We start from the raw sequence: 25000 nt of genomic DNA, 5'->3' as shown, positions 1-25000 counted from the left end.
GCAGAGCACACACACGATCACCCTCAATGCCTCTCTCTCAGTTGAGTTAAACGGCAACTCTTACAGATGAATTAACAAGTAACAGATAATCAGGGAGTACAGTACACCTTATAAACACATACCTGATATAAAGTGAAACAGGAGAGAGCAGAGCACACACACGATCACCCTCAATGCCTAACACAAAAGAAAACCACATGCAATACCCAAGAGGATGAAATGGCGGCAACATAAAACAATGAAAGTTTACCGAACTCTCCCCTAAAGTGTCTCAATGTTCTCCCTGACTGAAAACTACGAACATAAATCGACTCAGATACCCCTCTACACTTAAACAAGGAAATATTCTGTCTCTTAGTCCCCATTAATGCAAACAAATCACACCTTAATTGTAACCGTCTAAATACATACCTCTCTCTCAGTTGAGTTAAACGGCAACTGACGAGAGGGTAGAAATAAAACATGAAAAACCTTGATGACCTTTCACAATAAAAGTCCCAAAATAAAAACACATGAATAAATGATAACACATTCTGCTTTGGTTTTGGTGAGATTTCAACATCAAATAATATGTAATATTAACCTGGTTACACTAGCAGGGATGCTAAAACCAGTCTGTTCTTGCATCTGTCTGTAGCAAAGTTCTTAAGGCTCTCCCAGGGTCAGGTTTACTTGCTACACAGCTCTGTACGCAATGGGAATCATCACATATACTCATGTATGGTTTCATCCCAAAATTCACCAAGCTGATTACGTGTTTATTTGTACTTTATAGGTGAAGACCAAGGATCCTGGTCTCACTGATGACCATCGGAGATCAGATGAAGGTCAACCTGAACCTGCGACAAAACGCTGGAGCTCAGAATCAAGACTTAACTTATCTAGTGGGTGTTTTCATCTTCCTCTTGTCAGATGCTCTTTAACAGACACCTACAATCACACACACACACACACACACACACACACACACACACACACACACACACACACACACACACACACACACACACACACACACACACACACACACAAACACACACACACACACACACACACACACACACACCAACAAAGACTCAGGCGGCACAGACACACACTTTGGATTAGATGTGTGCATGTGTTCTAATAGCCCGTGTGTGTGTGTGTTCAATTATTTCTCCAACAGATCCTGAGCAAAGGGCAAGTTGTGCAAGCTGAAAGGTTCAAGAGACAGGGCCAGGATCTGGTGACTTTGTCCGTATCGGTGACCAAGGACATGGTTCCCTCCTTCCGTATCGTGGCATACTACCATGTGGGCTGGTCTGAGGTGGTGTCTGACTCAGTCTGGGTGGACGTGAAGGACACCTGCATGGGAACGGTAAATATCTTTTCAGTTTGGTGTCTTCCCATATTTACATTTATTATTTAGGCATAGTGTTTTATTCAAAGTGACTTGCAGCACAAAATAAGATATCCATTTCCATCAGTATGCTTGGTATCAAACTCATGATCTTGGTGTTGGTAGCACTTTACTCTACCAGATTCGCCACATGAACACTTTCCACATCCTGAAACCTTCCCCCTCTCTTCTTCTCTTTCTTCAGCTGAAAGTGGAGGCTTCACGAGCTACTGCAGTCTACTCCCCCCGCCAACCCTTCAGTCTGAAGATCACTGGAGACCCTGGGGCCAGAGTGTGTCTGGTGGCTGTGGATAAAGGAGTCTACGTCCTCAACAACAAGCACAGACTCACCCAGAGCAAGGTGATGATAGAGACCCTGAGGCCTAGATTGGGGCTGGTGGCCACAGAGAAATATGTGTGACTGCTCAATAACAGACTAGGGTTTATTTGTTTGTTTGCTTACTTGTTTGTGTGCGTCCCGCCACAGATCTGGGATGTTGTTGAGAAGTCTGACACAGGTTGCACAGCAGGCAGCGGTAAGGACAGTATGGGGGTGTTTCATGATGCTGGTCTCATCTTCAAATCAAGCACTGCTGTAGAAACAGAATCACGTCAAGGTAGACACCACCAACACTTAAGCCTTTCTTAAGTTAATGTTCTAGCTAAATTGTTTCTGTAGGGGCCTTAACTTCAGTGGCTGCAATGTGCTATCAAAAGTTGAGAGACTGCGTCTATAAAAAAAGCAAAAACCATGCATGATTTAAATGTTGTGACCATCCTACAAAGTAGTAACCTTGTCCAGTGACACACAACTCCCAACATTCCTCTCACGCTTGTCACTCTGTTCTGTAGGGGCCTTAACTTAACAAAGTTCAGAAGCTGTGTTTATAAATAAAGCAAAAAGGGAGCATGATTATAATTGTGTGACCATCCTTCAAAGTAGTTACCTTGAGCAGTGACACAACTCCCAACACTCCTATCACGTTTGTCACTCCTGTCACGTTTGGAAGGCTTCTTGGAAGTCATCTGTGACGTATAATGTATCTCTGTAACTGTAATTTGTGATTCACCATATTCATGGTTGAAAAGGCAGACTCACAACTGTATGTTGAGGTATGCACGTGTGTGTGGCTGACCTAACTATTACACTGCATGTTGCTTAGTGTGATTGCAGATGGTTTATTTTTCTAACCTTTACCTCAGAGTTCTTCGGGTATATTTGCTCAAAGTGTGCATGCTTTGTTTCATAGTGACGCTTCACGTTACCACTTTTGACAAGGGCAACCGTCTCATTGCAGATTAAACACATCGGTTTTGTGATCCCCACAGGCAGCCAAAATGCATACTTGTCAGTCGACAGTGTCTTAAATTCGTGAATTTTGGAATCAATTTTTCGTTTTTATTAGGTATAAAGCACGACATGATTTTCGTTTGCTGAGAAAAATATACCTGTCACAAATCTATCTGCCCGCGTTGTTGCCACACACAACCTGCGTGACCCAAAAAGCCTGCGGCCAACATTGAATGAGTGAGTTGTCATAGTGATTAATTAATTGTTATTACAGCTCCTGATTGGACCTCTGAATTGGACACGGATGATAGAATAACACATTGAGTAGGACAAAGTATACATAGCGCGAAATCACGCACTGAAAACTCGCTTAGATCATGATTAAATGATATTGTTGATTTTAGCTTCGGTCCAAATTTGATTGCGTCTGGGTCCGGATCCGGACCGTGGTCCACCTACTAACCCCTGCATTAAAGTCTCAGTTTGATATCTCCAGGCATGACCTGACTCTCCTTTAGTAAGTCGTTTGTAAATGGGTGTCATTCAGGTCTTGCTCAGTCTGTTAAGGTTGTTTTGTGTCTCCTTTCCACAGAACCCACATGCCCAAAGCCACCCCAGAGGAGACGTAGAGCCATCACCATTCAGGACCTGCAGAACTCTCTGAGTAAGTTCAGTTACCACCACAGCCTCCAGCGTGATTTCCATCCAAATATATATGGAAATGTTTCATTTTATTATATTTTACGTTTCATTCCAGAGTTATACCATGCAGAGCTAGATTTTACATCAACTTCTATTGAAAACGGTCTCTAAATTAAATGATCACATCATCAAATGGAATCTTTAGTTAGCTACCTCCTAATGATGACATATTTGTGGTCACAGTCCCTATTGTAACGCGACCTATTATCCCGCACGACCTATTATCCCGCAAGCGCTGGTACACGTTACTTAATATTGATTTTGGTGTCATCCAGGATCGCGGATTTCGGAAAACTTAAGTCCCTGCCCAAAAAGGGTATTTAAATAAGCTTTGTAGCAAAAATGGCACATATACAGCGTATTGAAGTGTATAAGATAGTGTTGTAATACTGCGTGTACAAACCAGCCTGATACAATAGTAGAATTTTGATTTCGCGACGTTCGGTGTAAATTCTTTTTCTTGTTGAGCTTTATTTCAAACGGCATTTTAGATCAATGCGGGATAATAGGTCGTCGCCAACTTTGTTGCCATTTCGCGACTGTACAAAATAAATCGGAAAATACGGTAAGAAATGTTCCTGCTGAGAGTCATACAAGACTTTGTGCATTGTCTACACACCTGTCACGTCTGAAATATGTAAGGTTGATTCATTAAACCATATTTATATTGATTAAAACACATTTGTTAAGCGGATTTTTTGGTGGCCCGCGGGATAATAGGTCGCGTTACGATACAGGATTAACAACAATTTTGAGTAACCTATTCGAATAGACCATTCTTGTCATCACAGTCCATTTTTAACATATTTTTGTTTTTGTTTTCCTCTCAGCTTCTAAGTACCAGGGAACAGAACGCCAGTGCTGTGTGGATGGAATGAAGGACAACATCATGGGGTTCACCTGTCAACGTCGAACGGAATATATCACAGATGGAGACCAGTGTGTGGAGGCCTTCTTGCACTGCTGCACACAGATGGCCGATCAGAAGAAGGAAGCCAAAGATGAGCAACTCCATCTTGCCCGCAGTAAGAACCCCCATATCTACATATGCATGTGGAAATACACAAACATGGAGGCACACTCATTTCACAAACACATATACACACATACCCACACAAAAATGCAGACACAACATGTACAAACAAACTCATACAAACCTATACATGTGGGCAGACACACACCCACACACACACAGTGAGTGAGTGAGTGAGTGAGTGCGAGCATGTGGCGTGGCCGAGAGAGAGAGAGCGAGAGTGTGAGTGTGTGTGTGTGTGTGGGGGGGGGGGGGGGGGGGTGAGTAGCATATGTGCACATACTGTACATGTATGCACTGTTTATCAGGGGTCTTCAACATTTTTCAGCCCAAGGACCCCTTGGCTGAGAGAGACACTGAGCAGGGACCCCACCCCCGCCGCCCCAAATTTGGGCCTGATATTCATACATTTTATTTGGAACTAAGTGTCAGTCACACACACACACACACTCCCCTACACATGTTTGAATAGAATTACATTAATCTATGACACACAACTTCTTTCAATTTATTCTGGTTATTATTATGACCGCCGCGTGAGAACGCAACGGCGCTCATATAGGTGCAGTCAGAGTTTTTTTTTTTTTTTTTCTGTTTGCCGATTTTCTGCGATTCCCGGGACACTGTAACACCGAGGTGCACGAATTTTGGTGGGCGTGTAGCCCCACTAGATGAGCGTGGAACCATTGAGTTTCGATTTGATCCGTTGCACCCCTGTCGGACTGGACCAGTTTTAGAGAGAGTGGGGCGATTCAGTTTTCTGTGAATAAGTCGAAAACCGTAGGGCTTAGGAGGACCACATTTCTTTTGTATGTTGGTCTTAAGAGGCCACGTCAACCATTCCACTACCACTTATTTCATGTATAGCGCCACCTAGTTACAAATGAAAGAGCAAAAATGGAGTGTTGTAAAACATTTTAATTGTAAGTTGACAAGGTCAGAACTGCACGAAATCGGTGGTGTGGGATCATTATGACACCTTCTGACTGCACGTTAAGTTTTGTGGAATTCCGTTCACGGGGGGGCATGCAATAAATTGATTTATATGATTATACACCAACTGGCCTGTTGGTGGCGCGACACAGTTTTCTTCGAATATCCCGAGAACCGAAGGGCCTTGGAGGGCCAAATTGTTTTTGTATGTTTGTGTCAAGGGGCCATGTCAACCCATACCATAACCAGTCATTACATGTATAGCGCCACCTAGATAAAAATTAAAAAGCAAAAATGAGGTGTTTTAATCGAATATATGTCAAAGTGCCATGTCCATGGATGGAACAAAATGGCTCTGAAGCGCCCCCTAGAACATTGCAAAAAAACCCGCGCATTGGGGTTATTTTGGCGTAGCTTGAAGGAATTCGGTACACGTCTTCATCATGCTTGGTCGCACCAAAAAGTCTCTCGACGCCATGGTGGCAGGTCCACAGGAAGTCGGCCATTTTGAGTGGAAGATGCGTTTTCACGGCGTTTGCACACCTCGAATCTGATTGAACTCCTCCGACAAATTTAATGGTAACGCCTTGAAATGTGGTCAGGTTACTCTTCAGACATGGGCGACTAAAAGTTATATTGGATTTTCTCATTAGTCGGAAGGTGTGGGCGTAGCAGACCCTCAAACTTTTCCAACTTGCCAGTGCTTGCCACAAAACACAAAGTAAGTAAGTAAGTAAGTAAGACTTTATTTATATAGCACATTTCGTACAAGATTTGCAATTCAAAGTGCTTTACATAAAATCAGCAGTACCTGGAGTAAAAGATAAATACAAAATGATCAACATCGTATCAGAACCTGGTGTTCTGATAGGCTTACTAACATCATGATAAAAGAAATATAAAACCCTTAAAACAGTTTAAAAGAGAAATAGTAAAAATAGTGCAAGTTACAGAGAAATAAATAGTGCCAGATAAAATTAATAAAATGCTTTGGTAAAAATAAAGGTTTTAAGCTGCTTTTTAAAGGTGTCTAGCGTGTTTGCTTCCCTAATATTAATGGGTAATGTGTTCCATAATTTTGGGGCGTAGTTGACAAAGGCTGCGTCACCAATCTTCTTATGACTGCTTCTGGTGACCTGTAACAGACCTGTATCTGATGATCGCAGTGTTCTAGCTGGTGTGTAGTTAGTAAGAGAGTTAGCAATGTAGCTAGGGCCTTGTCCATTTAGAGCTTTGTATGTGAGGAGGAGGACCTTAAAGTCAATTCTAAAGGTAACAGGAAGCCAGTGTAAAGTAGCTAGGACAGGACTAATGTGTTTTCTCCTTTTAGTTTTGGTGGTAACACTTTATAATAACTACACACAATTCATCATTTATTAAGCATTTGTTAACTTTTAGGTAATGGTTTGTTCACCATTAGTTATTTAATGTTCATACATAATGTATCATTAGTAAAGCATTTCTTCACACATTTATAAATGGTTTGTTCATAGTCAATGAGCCTTCTAAAAAAACTATTAAATAATGGTTTGTTCATAATTAGTTATTTATTGTTCATACATAACGTATCATTAGTAAAGCATTTGTACACACACTCATTAATGGCTTGTTCATAGTAAGTAATGCTGCCCAAAATTGCGCTAAGTAATTTTACCATTATTATCTAGGTACTTAGGAATGTATAAGGCCGGTTAAAACCTGGAAGTTGATGATTAACAGACTATCTAGACCTACATTTGTTCATGCCTTAAATAAAATGTTATGTTTAGAAATAGGCCTCAACTAATAGCTGGGGCGTTAATACATATGTTACAAATACTTACCAATTAGGTTATCCATGATTAATTCAGGAGTTACTGCTGGTTAGTAAAGTATATTATGTGAGCCCATCTAAAGTGAGCACTTTCTATGCTTTACAAAGCATTTAAAAATACGTTGCAAACATCACCTGGACACAAACATGTATTATTCTATTTGGATATGCCTCCAGAAATATGCCTACGGATAGTTAGTGCTACTGCATCTTTAAAAAGCAGTTAACAACACTTCAATTCATGATTAAATCATAAGTTACTACTGATTCGTTGACTACATGGTGTGAGCCCATCTAAAGTGAGTACTTGCTATGCTTTGCAAAGCATTTATAAATGGTTGCAAACAGAACCTGGACACAAACATGTATTATTCTATTTGGACATGCCTTCAGAAATATGCCTACGGATAGTTAGTGTTACTGCATCTTTAACAAGCACTTAACAACACTTCAATTCATGATTAACTCATGCGTTACTACTGATTAGTTGACTACATGGTGTGAGCCCATCTAAAGTGAGGACTTGCTATACTTTACAAGGCATTTATTAATGAGTGGCAAAAGCTAGCAGATACCAAAGAGACACTAGTAAAAGTAGTATTATTTTAAGAAAAGGGAAAGAAATGCCAAAGTGATGAAAACGTACAAATATTTATTTAAAACTAAATATGCACACAAGTTGAAAATCATCACTTAAAATAATGAAACTGTTGAGTTCAAGTAATGCTTATATTTAGACATAAAAGCTTTACGCAGACATCAATAAAACATTTGGAAAGAAATTATGAGATTCGGACTGGAAAGGCTTTACGTATATCCTTGAACAACCGTCCAAGTGGCCGATCATCAGGGTGACCGGAGCCAAAAAGTCAATCATTTTATCCGGATCATGGCACCATTGTAACAAGTCCTGCGTTGCGTTCTGTGTGAGTCTATTTGCTGGGCAAGAAATGGCCACGCACTGAAGTTCTGATGTCTTGTTCCAGCAAAGTGGAGCTCCTTACACTGAACACATTAACATACAATGTAAAAATGACTAAACTGTGTGAGTAAAGAACTGTATAGGTTCTGATGCAGATATGGTGGTGTCACCCTGGTGTGTCTGTAAGAACACCTCTTGTTACGAATTGGGGTTGGGGTGTGAACTCAATAGCACGACTCAGACACAAGGGGTAGAATAAAGAACAAACTTTTACTGTCCAGGTTTCGGTACACGGGTAAGCAGTCCAATGGCAGGCAAACAATCCAAAAGGGCAAAGGCAATAGAGAAGTCGAAAACAGTCCAGGGTCAACACGAGAAATACACTGAGAACACTGAGAACACTGAGAACACTGAGAACACTGAGAAGCAACACGCAACATTAATGACGAACCAGCAACGAGAGACAAGAACACAAGGACTATATATACACACACACAACAGATAACAAGGGACAGGTGAAAACAATCAAGGCAGGGCAGACAAGGAGACACAGGTGGACTAAACGAGGGGAATTGACAGGGCACAGGAGAAACCAATAAGACAAACAAACCAGGTGATTATTGGGAACAGGTGAGGGGTGGAGACACGGACAACAACAAGGGCACATGGCATACACAAACAAACACAGGGAAGCACATGGTGGAAAGCACATGGTGGGAACAAGGAATCACAAAGACTAGACAACAAAGATCACTTGACACACAAGGGAGACAAACTAATAAACAGCACACGCACAAAAACAAGGGAAGGGCGTGAGGAGACAGACACGAGGAGACAAGGGTAAACAAACACAAAAGAAGGAACACAAGGGATACATACAATGAAACAAGACAGGGACAGAGCACAGACCTTACACCTCTGGAGTCGGAATGCAGTCTTTAGGGGGTTTATGTAGCTATTGTAGGCAGCACAGCAATACACAGGACTCAGGCATATTCAGTGAACTCAATGATCTTTGCATTTGTGGTCTATCAAAAGGAAATAAAATATTATTATACACTAGTATGCATAAATAACGTTAACATAAAGGCTTTATATATACATATCTCAGACACACAGCAAATAGTGGTGATATCTATGTCATTATACTGCCATCTACTGGTCATTTAAATCGGTGTTATTAACCCACAATTACAACTTTAATGCCATTAACGTGCAATCTTAGGCAGGAATAGAAAACTCACTTATGTTACAAATAATAATACAAGAAAGCTTATACATATTACACAGGTCTAACATACTCACTAACATTAATAACAGTTCAACTAAACTTCGTTTAGAGTAGCCAGGCATACAGCTAACATCTCCACGTATTAACTAACACTAACATATTAGCTGCTTACTAAACTAACGTCTTTACAGTACAGAATTATCGCATACATTTATATAACAGGAAAAAAACAGACCTACGGTTCGCCAGTGACGCACAAACATGTCTGAAAGGAATGTGAAACATCAATCAGTTAAGGGCTCTGGGCCTCGTTTCCCGATAACGATGTATCTTAACGGCCTACGTGGATTTTCGCGACATCGTACACTAAGTAGCACTTTGTATTTACGTGCGTTTCCCAACCATCAACTTAAAGTCAGGTGCACGAGCGCAACGTGCACGAGTTCTTAAGTAGCTCTTAGGAGCTGTTTACGTCAGGTTAACCTGTTTACGTTAATTGCTGTGAAATTAGCTAGCCTATGCGTGCATCGAACGTGCAATGTGCACTAAATTCGGGGCGGGGATAGTAACGCCATCTCCAGCAGAGAAGCCTATTTAAACTGTGTTCCCATTGTAAGGACATTTATTACGATCTGTCTGAGAGTGGGCTGTCAAAGCTAGCATCATCAAAGTCATACAGTACAGTAGGCTACATACATTCAATAAAATTAACCTACATTTGAGTCCAACTGCATGACCATTCTTGCCCTACACTTACCCTTACAATAAAGAAGTGATCCTATTTCAACCATAACTTCATTTTAAATAATGTCTTTCTTTATGACATTTAGTTTATAGTTTAGACAGCAACGTTGACATCTACAGTAGGCTATATTCAACTGCATCCACTACATAATCTCAAACTTTATTTGTTGGGAACTCTCCAAAAAGGCTACCATTAACACATTTCTTAATGAAAAGGAAACATGCATCACAATAATACTTCAGTGTAACCTGTACCTATGTGGAGTGCAAATATGTCTTGCCATTACACTACCCAACAGCCCTACGTCTGCTAACACTACAGAATGCATAATTCCTACGGGCAATGCACTAGTTTTGTATAGCCTAATCTTTATTTTCAAATACTCAATATTCTTTATTTCTATTTTGATGGGAATAGGCAGGTGAAACAATGACATTCTCATGATGTGCTATACACAGAAACATCGTTTGGATTTCTTCTACATAATATACAACCATCTAGCTAGAAGCTACCATATAAGCCAATGGAGTGGTGGCATAAGCGCTAAATGTGCCATCAAACTACTGTTTGAAAGCTTCAGTCAAGACCTAAATACTCTGCATTGGTCGCGTAGCGCATTTCCGATCAAACCGAGTCATTATAAACATATAAAAAGTTGTGTAGATAGCTTTATTCATGTAAAATATTCCTCGCTTCAAGTAGCCATGTTTTTTTTTTTTAATTCCCCTTTCTTCCAAACGACGGTCGAACGACGCCCCTGGTGGATTAAATCGCTAAGTGTGAAGTTACTACTGGTCCTGACCACACGTAGAATTCTTCTCAGCGAAAGATACACTTAAGCTAAGTGTGGCGTTGGGAAACCCGTCTGCAACGTAGGAATCCTCTTACGAGCGATTTCAAGTGCTTTTTAGGCTAAGTGCGCGTTCGGGAAACGAGGCCCTGACCTTTCTAACATACGAGACAGTCTGTAACATGAAGTCCTCAAACACAATGGATATAAGCCTGTTAGCAGAGGGAAAACGTATGCTAGACCTCATGGCATATGACAAACAAAATACATGCTGCATTAAATATCACATCGTATGTAGCACATGTTGCAGTTCACAATCTATGAGTATATTCACCGCTGTGTCATCATTATACCATATCTTTGTGGGTTCATCACTTATAAATACATTTAGTATAGCATATGTACCTCTTTTCAGATCAGCAGCAAGTTCAAACTGAAGTCTTAAAGGAGATGCCAGTTTAACCACGTTGTTTAAAGGGGCAATACAAGCTCAGCGTGTTTAAATAACAAGATTAAGTAGCCTACGTGAAATTGCATTGCCCTTTAAAGAAACGTGGTTAAACTGGCATTTCCTTTAAGACTTCAGTTTGGAATTGCTGCTGATCTGAAAAGAGGTACGTATGCTATACTAAACGTATTTATAAGTGATAAACCCACAAAGATATGGTATAATGATGACACAGCGGTGAATATACTCATAGATTGTGAACTGCAACATGTGCTACATACGATGTGATATTTAATGCATGTATCTTGTTTGTAATATGCCATGAGGTCTAGCATACGTTTTCCCTCTGCTAACAGGCTAATATCCATTGTGTTTGAGGACTTCATGTTACAGACTGTCTCGTATGTTAGAAAGGTAAGAGCCCTTAACTGATTGAAGTTTCATATTCCTTTCAGACATGTTTGTGCGTCACTGGAGAACCGTAGGTCAGTTTTTTTTCCTGTTATATAAATGTATGCGAGAATTCTGTACTGTAAAGACATTAGTTTAGTAAGCAGCTAATATGTTAGTGTTAGTTAATATGTGGAGATGTTAGCTGTATGCCTGGCTACTCTAAACGAAGTTTAGTTGAACTGTTATTAATGTTAGTGAGTATGTTAGACCTGTGTAATATGTATAAGCTTTCTTGTATTATTATTTGTAACATAAGTGAGTTTTCTATTCCTGCCGTAAGGTTGCACGTTAATAGCATTAAAGTTGTAATTGTAGGTTAATAAAACCGATTTAAATGACCAGTAGATGGCAGTATAATGATATAGTTATCACCACTATTTGCTGTGTGTCTGAGATATGTATATATTAAGCCTTTATGTTAACGTTATTTATGCATACTAATGTATAATTTGTACTTTATTTCCTTTTGATAGACCACAAACACAAATGCAAAGATTATTGAGTTCACTGAATATGCCTGAGTCCTGTGTATTGCTGTGCTGCCTACAATAGCTACATAAACCCCCTAAAGACTGCATTCCGACTCCAGAGGTGTTCTTACAGACACACCAGGGTGACACCACCATATCTGCTTCAGAACCTATACAGTTCCTTACTCACACAGTTTAGTCATGTTTACATTGTATGTTAATGTGTTCAGTGTAAGGAGCTCCACTTTGCTGGAACAAGGCATCAGAACTTCAGTGCGTGGCCATTTCTTGCCCAGCAAACAGACTCACACAGAACGCAACGCAGGACTTGTTACTATGGTGCCATGATCCGGATAAAATGATTGACTTTTTGGCTCCAGTCACCCTGATGATCGGCCACTTGGACGGTTGTTCAAGGATATACGAAAAGCCTTTCCAGTCCGAATCTCATAATTTCTTTCCAAATGTTTTATTGATGTCTGCGTAAAGCTTTTATGTCTAAATATAAGCATTACTTGAACTCAACAGTTTCATTATTTTAAGTGATGATTTTCAACTTGTGTGCATATTTAGTTTTAAATAAATATTTGTATGTTTTCATCACTTTGGCATTTCTTTCCCTTTTCTTAAAATAATACTACTTTTACTAGTGTCTCTTTGGTATCTGCTAGCTTTTGCCACTCATTAATAAATGCCTTGTAAAGCATAGCAAGTCCTCACTTTAGATGGGCTCACACCATGTAGTCAACTAATCAGTAGTAACGCATGAGTTAATCATGAATTGAAGTGTTGATAAGTGCTTGTTAAAGATGCAGTAACACTAACTATCCGTAGGCATATTTCTGAAGGCATGTCCAAATAGAATAATACATGTTTGTGTCCAGGTTCTGTTTGCATCCATTTATAAATGCTTTGCAAAGCATAACAAGTCCTCACTTTAGATGGGCTCACACCATGTAGTCAACGAATCAGTAGTAACTTATGATTTAATCATGAATTGAAGTGTTGTTAACTGCTTGTTAAAGATGCAGTAGCACAAACTATCCGTAGGCATATTTCTGGAGGCATGTCCAAATAGAATAATACATGTTTGTGTCCAGGTGATGTTTGCAACTTATTTTTAAATGCTTTGTAAAGCATAGAAAGTGCTCAATTTAGATGGGCTCAAATAATTTACTTTACTAACCAGCAGTAACTCCTGAATTAATCATGGATAACCTAATTGGTAAGTATTTGTAACATATGTATTAACGCCCCAGCTATTAGTTGAGGCCTATTTCTAAATCATAACATTTTATTTAAGGCATGAACAAATGTAGGTCTAGATAGTCTGTTATTCATCAACTTCTAGGTTTTAACCGGCCTTATACATTCCTAAGTACCTAGATAATAATGGTAAAATTACTTAGCGTAATTTTGGGCAGCATTACTAACTATGAACAAGCCATTAATGAGTGTGTGTACAAATGCTTTACTAATGATACATTATGTATGAACAATAAATAACTAATGGAGAACAAACCATTATCTAAAAGTTTTTTAGAAGGCTTATTTACTATGAACAAACCATTTATAACTGTGTGAAGAAATGCTTTACTAATGATACGTTATGTATGAACAATAAATAACTAATTATGAACAAACCATTATTTGATAGTTTTTTAGAAGGCTCATTGACTATGAACAAACCATTTACAAATGTGTGAAGAAATGCTTTACTAATGATACATTATGTATGAACAATAAATAACTAATGGTGAACAAACCATTACCTAATAGTTAACAAATGCTTAATAAATGATGAATTGTGTGTAGTTATTATGAAGTGTTACCGTTTTGGTTAATAGTCTAGCTGCAGAGTTTTGAATGAGCTGGAGTCTCTCAGTTGTTTTCTTGGGAAGACCAGCGAAAAGTGAATTAAAGTAGTCTAGCCGGCTTCATATGAAAGCATGGATAAGCTTCTCGGCATCATTTTGGTTTATGAATGGTCGTACCTTTGCTATGTTCCTGAGGTGAAAGAAAGCTGTTTTGGTCACTTTGTTAATGTGGGAGTTGAAATTCAAATCTGAGTCCAGGATGACACAGAGACTTATCACCTCAGGTTTAATCCACCTTGTTAAACCTCCTAGATTCTTGATTAGCATCTCTCTTTTTAATTTGGGGCCGATAAGTAGGACTTCAGTTTTGTCCTCATTTAGTTTTAGAAAGTTATTGTTCATCCATTTGTTTATTGCCAATAAACAGTTGGTAATGGAGTTTATGGCCTTCGCATCATTAGGTTCAGCGGAAATATACAGTTGGGTGTCATCCGCGTAGCTATGAAAATCTATACTGTATTATCTGATGATGTCACTGAGTGGTAACATATAAAGAGAAAATAGTAATGGACCTAAACAGCTCCCTTGTGCAACCCCGTAGCAGCTTTCATGTTTCTCTGACATATGGTCTCCTAGACTAACGCAAAACTTCCTTCCTCTAATATATGTTTTGATCCAGTTCAATACACAGTCAGAGAACCCAATAAGATTTTCAAGTCTATTGATTAGGATGTCGTGATCAATGGTATCAAATGCTGCACTAAGATCTAATAGGATAAGGATAGAAACTTTATTTGCATCAGAGTTTTGTCTGAGGTCGCTAATTATTTTGGTGAGAGCGGTTTCAGTACTGTGATATTTTCTGAAACCTGACTGAAAGACTTCCAATATGTTATTTTGTTCCAGAAAGGAATTTATTTGGACTAATACTATCTTTTCAAGGACTTTACTAATAAAGGGAAGATTTGATATCGGTCTATAGTTTGCTAGTGTACTGGTATCCAATTTGGGTTTCTTTAATAAAGGCTTTACAACAGCTGTTTTGAAGGCATCTGGGAAAACGCCAGTTCTCAGGGATGTGTTTATGATGTCAAGGACCGGACCTGAGACTCTATCAAACACTTGCTTAAAGAATGCAGTGGGAATAGGATCAATATCTGAGGTTGTAGATTTACATTCAATAATGATTTTGGAGAGTTCACTTAGTGTGATACATGTAAAATTGCCCATGGTTAAGTTGCAAGATCTATGGATGTCAATTTCACCTCCAGTAGTAGTGATACTAGATCTGATCGATGTTATTTTGTTCTTGAAGAACTGAGCAAACTCTTCGCATTTAGCTGCTGAGGATAGTGGGGGGGCAGGGACAGTGTTTAGCAGCCGGTCAATGGTGGAGAACAGAACTCTGGAATTTCCGGCATTTTCTGTAATAATGTAAGAGAAATAACCTTTCCTTGCTAGACGGATGGTTTTGTTATAGGTAGTTAGTGCATCTTTGTACATACCGTGGTGGATAGTGGTCTTTGTTTTTCTCCATTTTCTCTCTGCTACGCGACATTTTCTTTTTATTTCACTAACATTTTTATTTTTTAGCCATGGGGAGGTCCTACTTGTAAACTTCTTTTTAGTTTTAAGTGGGGCTACAGAGTCTAACACAGATGATAATGCATCATTTAGGTTTTCTACCATTTCATTAAGAGAGCAGTCATGACTAGTTGGCTCATATAGAGCAATCTGCTCAGAAAATCTCTGTAGCTTTATCGTCTAGATGTCTTTTATGGACTAAGAAGACTCTTATAACTCTTGCGGACATTGTTTGATCCAGAGAAAATTTCTTAGGGTGGACGCTGGCCCGAACCCGTACATATGCTTGTACATATGCCCAGTGGCTGCGCGTCAATACAGGGCGCTGGGGCGCCGCCCCTCCTACAATTTTGAGATGAAAAAAAAATAAATAAAAAAAATGACATGTCAAAAAAACATTATAAATCAAATAATTAAAATAAGAAATGTACTGTTTTTACGCGTTAAATGTGTGCAGGAGACGGTAAGCCCCTGCAAACAACCATTTAAATGTGACCAAATATAGTATATTGCCATTAGTTATCACTGAGAGAAGCCACTCTGGGCGCCGGCCAAGTGGAAGTCTATGAGAGCAAAAAAAATTAGCTGAAACATTTGAGCAAGGACAGCTTCTCATTGGCGAATGACAGTTTGTTCTTTATGCGCCCAAGCCAATGACAGGGTTTCTTATATAAACGCGAGGGGACTGGTCGAATCAGAGACCTTTTGTCATTCCCTCATCCCATATAAATATCACATATCTACGGGAGAAGGTCAGCCAGCAGAGAGTTACTCCTCCAGCCTGTATGCTAACCGGAGCTGTTAGCGGGCTGTTCAGTGAGTACTGCATTTTCAAGTTACAGTTACAGTCAAGTTACAGTTGATAGTTGTTATTGGATAGTGTTGAGCACTGTGTGTTCTTGAAATAAAGCTTTGTTTTTTTTTATATTGCACGAAAGACTCCGTTAGTAATGGCGTAACGTGTGTAGCTCCCTCAGTTAAGATTAACAGTTATATATCGATACATTTCATTCGTAGCCAATTCAGTGACAGTAATAGTTAAGTTATTAAACACACTGAGGGCCTGATTTACTAATATGCGAGCGCTTCTTAATCTGCGTTCGCAAATTAACGCACGGTGTTTTTGCGCATTTTACTTGGTATTTATCAAACCAGATCTGCGCTGGGCAAACTGTGTTTAATCCGCCCTATATGGGCCATTCTACCGAATTGATGCAAAGTCATGTCGGATATATTTTGAATTTTTTTATGGTTTATTCCCAAAACTTTGTCCGTATGTATATTGTACCATATCTAAAGTACACATATCTAGTAAAAGAACAGTCAAGTTTTATATTGTATTTTCAGAATGTGTCGGAATGTTTTTCCTCTTCCAAAAATTGTCACTACCGAAACATCACATTTACTATAGTAAAAAAGTATTATTATTGACCTGTTCAGATTGTGTTTCCTTCCCTTTTCTAAAGTGTATTTTTACAAATATTTCTTGAAGGTTTTCACAATGAAATCCATAGAAATGAATTTTTTACCAAATTTTCAAGTTCAATTTATCTGTTTCGGTAGTGACTGCACTGTTTCGGTAGTGACTGCACTGTTGGATGGATGTTCATTTTTCTCCCAAAATCATCCAAAAGGTGCTCTGGGCCGACCTTTAGTCCACACAACACATTTATTTAAAAATTATGGGATTGAACTACTTACCATTTCATTTTGTCACTACCCAAATCATCTGGTCACTACCATATGTTTCGGTAGTGACTGTTTCGGTAGTGACAATTCTAGCTAACTTTAAGCATAAATAAAGAATTCTAGCAAGCACACGGCTTTCAAACACATCTTTGAAGAGGTGAACACACATACAAACATAAGATTTTCCATGAAACCCCAAAAGGTTTACTTAATTGAAGAAAACATGCGTTTCGGTAGTGACAATTCTTAAGGTTACACGTCAATTTTCAGACTTTGGAACACATTTATATAAAAACTATGGGATTTAGCTACTTACCATTCAACCATGTGGGACAGAGATGCAGTGTCACTGCATGGTCAAAAATGCAGAGTCGTGGCTAAAACACAGGCTCAGCCAATGGACTAAAACTCTTGTGTTTCGGTAGTGACATGAAAACTAGGGACATGATTTTTTGAGTATAGTAAATTGATTTAAAAATGAAACCCACAATAATTCTAAATATTCCAAGTTCTGTTTCAACCCAATAATAAAGATATTTGAAATTAAATAATTGAAAAAAATCTAAAAAAAATTAAAAGTGTTATTTAAAGGCATTGAAATTTAGATGTCAGGGTTGGGGACAGCTACTTCCCAATAGAAAGTACCCTATAAATGATGATTTTGTATACATTTAGCTTATCACAATCTCATGTAATGCATTGGGTTTATATAGACCATAACATGTTCTAATTAAATATCTATGCCTAGATACCTAATTGTTTTGTAAATAGTTTTTATTGTTGAGGGACTGCATATTACACGAATTCGGTAGAATGGCCCATATAGGGCCTGATTTGCTAACATTGCGACCGCTGCTTAAACTACGTTCGCACATTAACGCACAGTGTTTTTCCGCATTTTCCGTGGTATTTATTTAGGAAGAGAAAATTAAGCTTCAGCGCAGTGGAGATAGATATATTGGTTCACGTTCGCTCAATCACTGAACATGATTCAATGTATGCACTGATATTGTTGTTATGCCCGCCATCACCTACAGCAAGATGTTTAAAAGAACACGATTATAAAGAATATGCTATTGGTGGCATTAATGCATTAACTGTCTATTATAACAATATAGATGTGTACATGGCGAGATTAATAATTTCTACAAAGGGAATGGGTTCACTACAATATATATGGACGTGGGTGCAATCAATGGTTCATGTTACGTTCGGAAAGTTTGCGATTTAAAAAAAACGTCCTGTTTGATGTCTATAATTTCAGCTGTGGCAGTGGGGAAATGTATTGACCAGTGCGCCATAGCAATGCTTCGAGTACCTGTGTAAATATTTGTGAAGGCTGAGATATATCAACTGCTGATACTATAACTGTTTGAAATGATTCGGTACTAATATTTGCAATGTTTACCAACTGATTGAATGGAATGTGATCTCCGGTTGGAGGGTTAGATGTCGTCTCTGATCTGGTTCAGTAATTGAAGTATTGCGTGGCTGGTTAACCTGTACCGTCTGATGATTTGTGGTTCATTTAACTGAAAATGTGTTATACAGTTGAAAAAATTATTTATGTGCGCTGTCTCTGTTTTATTTCTTCGCCTTTCTCTTATCACTGCTGCCATATCAACGTTTTCAGACTCAATGAAAATGCGCTTCCTGGTTAAGACTTGCTTTTAGGAGGCGGAGAATTAGCGCGCAAATCGGAGATGTGCGCTTGCCAGGCAGTTTAGTAAATACCCCGCAATACATCATTAGGCGCACTTATCTTCGCTCCTCCCAAATATTTGCGCATGTTTCCACCCACATTTTTGTGTCCTCCGTGTCCACACCCACAAAGCGTTAATATGCGCTGCGTGCCCTTAGTAAATACCGTATTATGTTTACGATCGCTATTTTACGCCAGAAATGGCGCAATCCTGTTAGTAAATCAGGCCCTGAGTGCCTAGTTTTCCAATCATCATTGTTTCAATACGTATGTGAGGCATTGTGTGCGTACCTGATAAAAGTAAGTGTGTTTCATGAAGTTATAGTGTTTGAAGTGGGCTTTACATTGCTATTAGCAGCGATTTGCGATTAGCATAATAGTATCCACTAGCACTTTCTCTTATAGGTTCTCTTATTGACATATATTATAATAAGGATGAGTTCATACTGTACATACATAAATATAATACGAATGAGATCTATGTTACTTAGTGTAATGTCCACTATGATATATGTCATAATATTAGCAGTATTTATTTTTACAACAGGTTTTATTGCTCTTAGCTTGATTGTTCTCTCCCTTGTACGTCGCTTTGGACAAAAGCGTCTGCTAAATGACTAAATGTAAATGTAATGTGTAATTGTTATAGTGTAACAATCATTTATGTTGATGTAATTCAGTGCAGTGCTGATTGGTCCCTATTCCCATTGCAGACCACACCCTCATATGTACCATCTCATGCAGTGTCATGTAGTGAAAGCAGATAGTCCTTTACAGAATATTGTACTCAAAACCAGTTTTCTTCTCATTGTGGAATGCTATTTAAACCACGCCCCCCCTCAAAAAAAATTCACCTGCCGCCACTGCATATGCCTGACTGATATCACCTATAGCGCCACCTGTTGGTGGTTGGAAGCTTCACTTTGTTTCCACACTTCTTTATGTAGGTATGTTGACATAGAATGTTCGCCGCGAGCGGTTGCTGTCTCAATAACATGATCCACTCTGCGTTAATACTGTCAATATGTGTCATACAAAATTCACCCCTCGCCGCCTGGTGAGAGTATGTTTGTCCTGAATACGTCAGTATTTACATCGAGTACAACCACTGTAATCGTTAGACATTTCGAGCTTTCAGCCCTAAGGTGTTTTCAGTTCACCGCAACTCTCTGAAAATTTGAGTGGCTTTCAACCGGTCAGCGGACTTCATCTAAAGCCTTGGACACTGATGAAAGGTAGGTGGACTTGAATATATATTTCTTATCTTGGTACTAACGAAATTTCATCGAAATCCATGGTCGAGAAAGTATTAAACTAAATCGCGGAAAATTGTTAGTCAGATTGTGATGAGTAGATTAGCGAACGTCCTGTCAGATGCACTGCAGCAGGCGTCGTTCGTGTAACTTAACCAAAAAAAGAAACATTGTCGCGATGTTTTCCTTGAAATGATTACTGATGCTATATAATACTAATATGTATCACATATAATAGTAACAGTTTACATCATTTCGAATTAGCCTACATTACTGTGACTGCCTGTATCTGTCTAAATTAATAAGATAAGAAGACTTGATATGACAGTAGGTAGATCTAGGCTAATTTTGTTTACTATTTTAAGCTGAGGAGACTAAAGCACGTTCGAATGTGTGAGTTGCTGCTGTTGTGTAGCCTACCATTCTATAAAGGACCAATCTAATATTCCTTATACCATGTCTGTATTCACTACACTAATATTTTTAATGTCTTTACAGCTAATTATGAAAAGAAGAAAGGGGCCCAACACACAGCCAGGTCTAGCCAGACAGCACCTCTTGGACAAGTACAGTTATCTACCATCTCCTCATTTGATCCAGAATGGACACATTCTTTTTCTTTATATCACAGCAGAATCCAGCAGAGCTGCAACTGTAAGAGAAATAATAAGATACATACCAGAGATGACTGAAGAACAGGCAAAAAATAAAGTGAAGTTACTTGTTGGGAAAACTTTAACAAAATACAAAAAGCTAACTAGTGAACAGGAATGCAGTCAGTTTGAAGGGGTATGTAGCCGAAGATTTTGTGGAATCTCCACTTCCACCACAGTTCCCCGCGCAAAGCCTCTTTCTGCTGAACAAGTTCCGAGACGTAGTCCTTTAAAGGCAAGACAGGTTTCTAGAACCAATTGTCCTTCTTGTGCCAGATATAAGGATTCTCTGAAAAGCATAAGGCAGAAACATCAGCAGATGCAGAGAAGCAAGTACAAGGCAATTACGACACTCAAAACACAGCTGAAAAAGAAGGGCGTAATAAGGATACTTAATCAGAAACTGAAAAGAAAAGATAAGCAAATATCCAGCTTGAAAAATCAGTTGAAATCACATGAGGCTGAAACCATTGCTAAATAAAAAAAAACATACTGTGGCGGCCTGCGTGCCAGCATACTCGAAGACTTCAATTCAACAGCTGGGCAGGTTGAAATGCAAGTTCTGGGTTTGCTCGGAAAATTTCTGACTGGACCCTGGATGACAAAATTTTACGCCAGTGCAGATGACCAAATTAATTACATCCAATGTGTTGACAAAGAGACCGTGGAGAACGTGAAATGCCAACTACACTCACCTGCTGACTTCATGACTCGCACCACAGACCTCTTTGGCAGTCAGCTGAATGCCTCAGACAAAATCCTGATTGAATTGCAAAAACCACCAAAAGACAAAGTCATGTTCACCCAAATGATGGACAGCTGTCTGAGAGCGGTCATTGTAGTCCTTGAAAGGCAGTATCAGCAATACTTTGTCAATACATGGACAGTGACTGAGCAACTAAAACAGGAGACGACCTCAGCAAGATCCCATAACATCAATGCTGAAGAGCTGATGGGGATGTTCAGTGCGCTGAAAAAGAAAGCTCCAAATGCCACCATCTGCTACTTGTCCTGTAAAATGCGTGTGCGCAAAAACAACACTGTGGACTATCTGGACAGTTTAGACAAGGAAAAACAGGAGCTGGTCATCAGGAAAGCAGTGAGGCTGGGGGTAATGCACAGAAGACAGAGGAGGAAGAAGCAAGGAGAGCTACAGGAAGAATTGCACAAACGTCAAACCACAAAAGAAAGGAAGAGAAGTGAACAAGAACGGAAAGTGTTAGAGAAAAAGATTAAAGAAGTAGGTGCAGACAAGATGGAGGAAGGGTTTCCAGAACTCGAAGAAACAATGTGCTTGATCAAGGAGTTGTTGGGTGGCAGAGGGGTGGGAGCATTTATTTGTCATGCGTGGGATTTGGGTGGCAACAGGACAGTTTTCAATGGGAAAATTGAAGCTTTCCATGCTAAAAAAAAGAAGTACACTGTTGGCTATTGGGCCATGAGCGGGGAGGGGTATGAATTTGATGCACATGACACTGATGTGTGCATCTATGCAATGGCAGCAGATGTCATCTTGGATGACTTGGTTGTACAATAGCCTGTAGCACAATCACGCAGATAGCCTGTATATTTGTTGTACAGATCATTTATTTATTTATTCAAATTTATATTTATTTATCTATTTATTTAAAAAAATTAATGAATATGAATGTTTATTTGCATTTTCAGTGTGTCTAAATATGAATTCACAATTAATAGTGGTGTGTAAAGTTGTCTTCGCTTGTTACCAATCATTTATTTATTTATTTATTTATTCAAATGTATATTTATGTATTCATTTATTTATCTATTTATGTAAAAAATGAATGAATGAATATGAATGTGTCTAAATATGAATTCACAATCAATAGTGGTGTGTAAAGTTGTCTGCGCTTGTATTCTAAAAATAAATGTTGAATATGAATGTGAATGGCCGCTTATTAATTATAGTTGTTTTCAGTGAGGTACCATGGGTCTGATGCCCATTCCAACTAAATGTTCATGGTTTCACTTGAAAGAACTAACAAAAGTCTACCTTCTGTTAAAATTTCATGCAAATATCTGATAAAATGAGGAAGTTACAAGCAAAAACATGTGAATAATAAGCGTTTTCGGTCACATGACTTCCATTGTAAGTAATGTATAATATTTTGATATAATCGGTGATATTACAAATACCATAACTCTCTCAATCCTCAACTGATTTTCACAATCCAGGCGTCATTGTAAAGGGAATGTCTGGCTCTGTCTAGTCATGTGATCCATTTTTAGTTTAGGGGTGTTTGAAAATTTTGTCATCATACCTACTTTATGTGACCTGTTTTAACAAACTACATTGCAAAAGAAAAATATACCAAAACAATCCACAAAAAAGTAGTACACAAAACATTACATTACCAAATCATCAAAATCTATCACAAATAATTCCTTTAATACATAAAAATGAAACACAAACCAATTTACACACACAAAACACATAAAAACACACAAACACACTGACAACCATGACTCATTCTGTGTTAAAACCTACTGAACAGTTCGGTGGTCATATTTTGTAACGCTTTGCGTTACGTCTAGTTGACAATATTTCTCCCTTACAGTTAGCCATCACTCTGTATTAAATCAGGGAGGGACAAATGATTGAGTAGTTTAAGAAGCTTAAGTAGCCTGTGGATGAAATATCTCATACCTAGTGAGAGATCTGAGGTTCAGGAATTCATCACGCATGTCTTTGGCAACAACATTCTCCCTATGAAGCATGCAGTGCGTCATACATGGCTCTTGCACCGTCTGTGCAAGTGCATTTTGGCCAGGCTATATCATGTTCAGGGGAAAAAAATCTAAAAGCTGAACGCTTTGGAAGATGGGAAAAATGCTTCAGATGAAATAATTTGGCGGACCCCCTGGTTGAAGACCTCTGCTGTATATGTTTACCTCTTCCCTGACCAATCCAAACAGCATGAAACAAACACAAGAACAGTCCAGTGGCACTGCCAGGAGAGGAGAAGAGCGTGATTAGCTTTATTTAATTTTAAATAATTCCAACATTTCTATGTTCCAATGGATTAAGCAGCAACCTAACAATTCGTGTGGCACATAAAGAACTAACAAATACAAATAGCAGCGCGTCCTCTGCTGACAGCCTGAATGTGACTGTCAAGCTTGTGGGAGCACCTTCCGGATCACAACACCAAAAATTGACGCAAAATTGAGAAAGAAGATTTCCACACAGTATTTTTTTTCCCGATTTCCATGTTTAATCAACTTAAAGAAAATCAGATAACAGGTTGTATTGTCGTTTTCTGTTTTCTATTCAAAAAAAAATAATACAGAAAATGGGTTGTTTTCCGTTTTCTGTATTCCTATTTCTAAATGATTTTCTCATTTCAAAACGAAAATCTGTTGGCCGCAAAGTAAACGGACCTATTTCACACCTGTCTATTACAGCAAAGAGGCAACAGGCAGCTTCCTTACGTTTCGAACGTACTATAAAATGTGAACGCATTGCTTCATAAGTACATGCTACAACCTATTTGGACTGGTACACGTACAAATACTAACATACATGGAAGGAAGACAAGACTTTTTTGTTATGCTGTGAATAGATTCATTTTTTTACATAAGTTGGTGCATAAACTAAGTATTACGTTTATCAAGCGTAAAACGGTTAGCGGCAATTTGTTGATTGTTGTTGTGCTTTCTCATGTCTGGTGTGCATCTATCCCACGGTAACAGGGTATTGTTTATTTGGTTCCGGGCGGAATTGGCAGGGGCCTCGTTTCCCGAACGCTAAAAAGGACTTGAAATCGGTCGTAAGAGGGATCCTACGTTGCAGAGCGGTTTCCCGACGCCGCACTTAGCTTAAGTTTATCTTTCGTTGGGAAGAATTTCTACGTGTGGTCAGGACCAGTAGTAACTTCACACTTAGCGATGCAATCCACCAGGGGCGTCGTTCGGCCTATTATAGAAGAAATCTAAACGATGTTTCTGTGTATAGCACATCATGAGAATGTCATTGCTTCACCTGCCTAATCCCATCAAAATAGAAATAAAGAATATTGAGTATTTGAAAATAAAGAGTATACAAAATAATATGTTATTGAACTAAGGAGAT

General features: G+C 38.8%; 1 protein-coding gene and 1 pseudogene across 2 annotated transcripts in view; both read left to right on the top strand.

Annotated features, from left to right (window-relative positions):
• The window catches only part of LOC308374279 (complement C3-like), a gene marked incomplete at both ends in the record, with an annotated part of 152849 nt that overhangs the window by 15269 nt on the left and 112580 nt on the right, over positions 1-25000 (top strand). The window lies entirely within an intron of this gene.
• LOC308363091 (complement C3-like) overlaps positions 1-25000 on the top strand; it is a 57328-nt pseudogene that overhangs the window by 13443 nt on the left and 18885 nt on the right. The window contains exons 12-17 of the transcript in view: positions 776-884; positions 1166-1357; positions 1584-1739; positions 1866-1995; positions 3262-3333; positions 4202-4396. The product of the transcript in view is annotated as a complement C3-like (transcript). The remainder of the gene's footprint in view (positions 1-775; positions 885-1165; positions 1358-1583; positions 1740-1865; positions 1996-3261; positions 3334-4201; positions 4397-25000) is intronic.

Source organism: Sprattus sprattus, assembly GCF_963457725.1.
Source record: "Sprattus sprattus genome assembly, chromosome: 1".
Classification (NCBI taxonomy): Eukaryota; Metazoa; Chordata; class Actinopteri; order Clupeiformes; family Clupeidae; genus Sprattus; species Sprattus sprattus.
This window is presented reverse-complemented; position numbering and strand designations above follow the sequence as displayed.